Source organism: Engraulis encrasicolus, chromosome 1, assembly GCF_034702125.1.
Source record: "Engraulis encrasicolus isolate BLACKSEA-1 chromosome 1, IST_EnEncr_1.0, whole genome shotgun sequence".
Taxonomy (NCBI): Eukaryota; Metazoa; Chordata; class Actinopteri; order Clupeiformes; family Engraulidae; genus Engraulis; species Engraulis encrasicolus.
Genome location: NC_085857.1, coordinates 10,315,531 through 10,320,544, shown reverse-complemented (window position 1 = coordinate 10,320,544; position 5,014 = coordinate 10,315,531). Strand labels below are relative to the sequence as shown.

Genomic DNA, 5,014 nt, shown 5'->3' with positions numbered 1-5,014 from the left:
TCGATTACCTCATATGGACCTTGCCAGGTTGCTAGGAATTTGCATTCAACTGTTGGCACTAGGACCAGTACCCTGTCCCCCGGCTGGAACTCTCTGGGCTGGGCAGGTCGGTTGTATGAGGCTTGTTGTTGACGTTGAACACTTTCCATGTGCTCACGTACGATGGGGTAGATGGCCCTCATTCGCTCTTTCATGGCCCCAACATGCTCGATCAGCGTCCGCTGTCTGCAGGGTTGCTCCTCCCAAGCCTCCTTGGCAATGTCGAGCAGTCCTCTGGGTCTGTAGGAAAGTAAGAGCTCAAAGGGTGAGAAACCAGTAGATGACTGAGGTACCTCTCTCACTGCAAAGAGCAGGTAAGGGATCAGCTGGTCCCAGTTGCGTCCATCCTCTGCAATAGCCTTCCGCAGCATGGACTTCAGTGTTTTGTTGAACCGTTCAACAAGCCCGTCTGTTTGGGGGTGGTAGACGGATGTTCTCAACTGCTTGATCTTCAGAAGGGCGCAGAGCTCCTTCATCACCCTGGACATAAACGGAGTCCCTTGGTCGGTCAATATTTCCTTCGGGATCCCAAGGCTAGTTGAGAGCAAGAAGAGTTCCTTCGCTATTTGTCTAGAGGTAGCTTTCCTCAATGGGATGGCCTCTGGATATCGGGTGGCATAGTCCAGAATAACCAGAATGTATTGATGGCCTCTAGAACTTTTTGGCAGAGGACCCACTATGTCTAGGCCAATTCTCTCAAATGGGGTTTCGATAATGGGCAAGGGAATGAGCGGGCTTCTGTATGAGGGCTTGGGCGCCCTCGTTTGACATTCAGGGCAACTACGGCAGTGGTTCTCTATCTCTTTGTGAACCCCTGGCCAAAAGAACCGCTGCAAAACTCTTTCTTTTGTCTTCTCAACCCCTAGGTGCGCTCCTAAGGGGTGACTGTGAGCAAGGTTGAGTACTGTGGCCCGATAGGGTTGAGGAACAAGGAGCTGCTCAAGTATTTCATCATTTTCCTTTATAACTTGGTAAATTAATCCCCGACTAATTGCGAAATGGGGGTAAGTGGGGCTTGTCCTATCTCCTATCACCACTCCCTCTAATACCTGTACATTTCTCATGGCATTTACGAGAGTAGGATCTTGCATTTGAGCAGTACCGTACTGGCCGGTGAGAGGGGGCAGCTCCTGGGTGCCTCTAGCTTCTTCGTTGTTGGAGCTTGGGGCACTTCCCAGAGCCACGCTGTCCTCTCCAGTGTCAGTGCCGGTCTCTGTGTCTGCAGGGGTGTCTGCCATCCCTGCGAGGGCAGAAGAAAGCATGAGGGGTTCTGATGGTTGCAATGAAGTGTTCACTAAATGGGCCTTACCTCTTCGTTTTCGAGGGACCCGGTCTAGCCTTTCCTGTGTTTCTCTCCAGAGTGCTTGGAAGGATGGGCAGTCTCGCCCAATTAGGACTGGAACGGGGAGGGAATCGACCACCCCGGCCATCATGCATATGGTTCCACGAGTAGTGGTCACTGTTAGGTCAGTGGTGGGGTAGTCCCGGGTCTCTCCATGAACACAGGACACTGGAAGGACACTGCCAGTGGTCAAACATGACGAGTCTACTAGGTCTTTCCGCACAAGGGTGATTCGGCTACCTGAGTCCAGCAGAGCCTCGACGTCCTGATGGTTCACCGTCACCGGGCAGGTGGGGGGTCGATCTGGGTTGCTATCGGTGTATCCCACGAGCGACGCAAAGAGGTGGGTGGATGGAGAACTGGAGGACTGCTCAGTGGGCATGGGCTCATCTGAATGTTTCCCACATTGCCAGGAGAAGTGTCCCATTTCCCCACATCTGTAACATTGCACGGTGCTATCATCTCGGCGTAGACCTCCAGACCCAAACTGGTTTCTGGGTCCACTTGGAGCAAAGCTAGCTCCTGCGGGAGCTGGATTGGAGACCTTGGTGCTCTTTGAGCGGCCTCCTCCTGACATTGGAGGGGGCACAGTCTTGGGGTCCTTTCTGGTAGAACGAAGCATTTCTGTGGTGGCCTGGTACTTTTCCACAGCTTCCACCGTGAGTGCAGCGGTGGTTAGAGCCTGCTGGCTAATGAGGCGCTTTGCCTCGTACGGCAGCGCCCGTAGGTAATGGTCCACCACTACTGCCTCCACAACTGCCGCGGCCGTGTTTTTCTCTGGCTCCAACCATTTTCGTGCCATCCTTGTGAGTTCATGCATCTGTGCACGTGGAGCCTGGTCAGGGTGGAAGGTCCAGCTGTGGAAACGTTGGGCCATACCGAATTTGGTGAGCCCGCTGCGGCTGAGGATCTCCATCTTCAGAGTATCGTAGTCGTTCACCTTGTCGGGGGCCAGGTCTTGGACAGCGTTCAATGACTCTCCAGTTAAAAAGGGGGCAAGCAGTCCAACCCACTGTGCCTTAGGCCACGCTTCCCTAGTGGCTGTGGCTTCGAACGTATGCAAGTATGCCTCAACATCATCAGAGGCTCCCATCTTTGCAATGTAATCACTTGCCTTTATGGGGCGCACATTTCGAGTGGCCATTTCTTTTTGTAATTGCAGTTCCTCTGCCTTCAGAGTATTTGCTCTCCTTTGCTCCTGTAACAGAGCTGCACTGGCTTGAATTTGGGCTTGTTGGCCTGCCACAAGTGCCTTCAAAATGTCCTCCATTTTATTTTGAGGGGAGCTGACGGTCAATTGGGAGAATGTTAAAATCAAATTTTCAGTGTCCTCCTCATACATGCACTGTTAGCTCTTGAACTGCCCGCGTCCTCCACCATATGTGATACCACGAGAGGCTTAGCTCTCAGCAGGACAGTTCAAGGAGTGCAAGGACACAAGGTTCAAATGAAATGATTTTTAATGATAAACTTCAGCATTAAACAAAAAGGCGCTTCAGGGGTTAAAGCTCAATTAAGGAAGATTTTGCAGCAGCCTAAAATAAAAGTCTCTCAGGAGAATGTCAATAATGAACTTAGAACAAGGCCTCAGTTAGATATCCTCTTCTGAAAGCGACATTAAAGTTTCACTTCTTACTGTGAGTTCAAATGGAAGTCCCATCCAGATATTCCAGTATTCCAACAGTTCCAGTCTCTGAATCCAAGGGTAAGTATATCCACAGGTAAGTTTTCCGTCTGTGTTCTACCAGCAAACAAACCGGTAAGTAGTCTCCACTTGGACGGAAAGCAGAGAGAAAGTCTGCTGTCTTGGCTCCCTCTTGCTGCACTGACTCCATTGAGCTTTCTAGCTCTCACCAAGCTCTTCAGCTCGTTAGCCTCCGGTTGGTGACAATCACCCACACCTGTGTTCAGGTATGCTGTGTGCAGGTGTGGAGTTTCCTGTTCCACCACCAGATGGAGCCATTGCGGGTTGTGGCTGGAGCCATTTCAGGGGGACGTAGCGCCCCTCGATGATGCAGCCTCTCGTGACATCACAAGTCTTAACAAGGATTCCAATCTCCTGTTGAGTTCCAGCAATCGGCAGTCAGACTTAGAAGAAATCAGGCAGGGCTGGACTAGGAGCAAAAAAAAGGCTTGCTCATTTTTTGGCGTAGGCCGGTCCATAACACAGATATATGCCCCTTTCATAGTATATCTTGATTGGCGGACTCCACTGTCTATATTAATGATGGAGCAATGGGCCTCCTCCCCCTATACATTGTAGCCCAATCCCCAGGAAATCAACAACAACAACAATATCGGCCTGATGACTGCTGGCCCGCCAGAAAAATGACATGTCCAGCCCTGAACTCAGGTGTGGGTCTGTATGGCAATGAGGACCTTCACATAAGAAAACTCTGTCTAAACTCCTCCTAATTTAGCAATAACAACAACAATGTTTTAGCACACGTGGCTAGCAAAAGACATGATAAAAATCAACCTACAGTCATTCCCTGGGCATTTCTATTATGTAATGTTATCTCCTGTAGTCTCACGCATTGGTAAAGGTAAAAAGTGAAAGTGAAACTGTGCATTGAAGGGTCATACTGTAAAACATTCTTCAGAGAGGGGACTGTAGAGAGAAAGCGGCAGAGAAGTAGACTGCACACAGAGTTCGGAAGACGGCAATCTCAGGTGAGTTTTCCTGGTAGTGATTTGTGCAGATGGGCCCGTCAGCGGTCCCATCCACTTATTGCTGAAAAGACTCAACAATATCGTAACAACATTGCTGTGACATTATCGACAGCCTTTAGTAACAGATTAAGACATAGTCATTACAATTTTGGTGACAGTAAGGTTGGCTCTGAACGAAGGGGTTAAAGGTCCAGTGTGTAAATTTAGTATTTTTTCTTTAAAAAATATGCTGGCTGTACAAAAATGTGACCTTTTTCATAAATATGTAAATTAACTAGTATATAACCGATATATAACCAGGGATGGTTTGGACTAGAGTACATTACATTACATTACATTACATTACATTACATTGCATTTGGCAGACGCTTTATAACCAAAGCGACATGGTGGTGAAAAAAAGTTAATGAAAAGATGACATTTGACAATGGGCTAAATACATTCTGGAAATAAAATACTTGCCCTATTTATATTCAAATATACTAGGTTTGCCTTTTGCCTTTTGGGGCAGATTACCATTAGTCAGGAAATCAGTGGAAAAGAGATAGGGAAGAGTTGGGAAATGACCCAGGAATCAAACATGGGTCTTCACTAGTAATTTTGCCCAATGCCCATCAGTGTTGTCCAATGCCCTACAGCAGGGGTCCCTAACGTTGTGCCCGTGGGCGACAGGTAGCACTCCAGGAGCTTCTAGGTGCCCACCAAGGACGTTAATAAACAGTGACGACTACCAGATTTTAGTCACAGTTAATGCTTTTCTTGATTTAAATATGAGATTATTTATTCTTTACAACCTATAAACAAATTATCATTCAATAATAGTGTGATTTGAGAATGATGCCAAGACATCAGTAGAGGATTTTGAACAAAAGTAGCCCTCGGGTAGCCCTTGGTAGCCCTCGGGTAGCCCTCGGTAGCTCTCAGACCCAGAAAGGTTGGGGACCCCTGACCTACAGTACA

At 48.3% G+C, this 5,014-nt stretch overlaps 1 protein-coding gene across 2 annotated transcripts in view; it reads left to right on the top strand.

The window, feature by feature from the left end:
- The first annotated feature begins 3,989 nt into the window (after positions 1–3,989).
- LOC134447369 (interferon-induced protein 44-like) overlaps positions 3,990–5,014 on the top strand; it is a 7,421-nt gene continuing 6,396 nt past the window's right edge. For both annotated transcript variants that reach the window (XM_063196827.1, XM_063196819.1), the window contains exon 1: positions 3,990–4,054. The gene's annotated coding sequence lies outside the window, so the exon portion shown is untranslated. The remainder of the gene's footprint in view (positions 4,055–5,014) is intronic.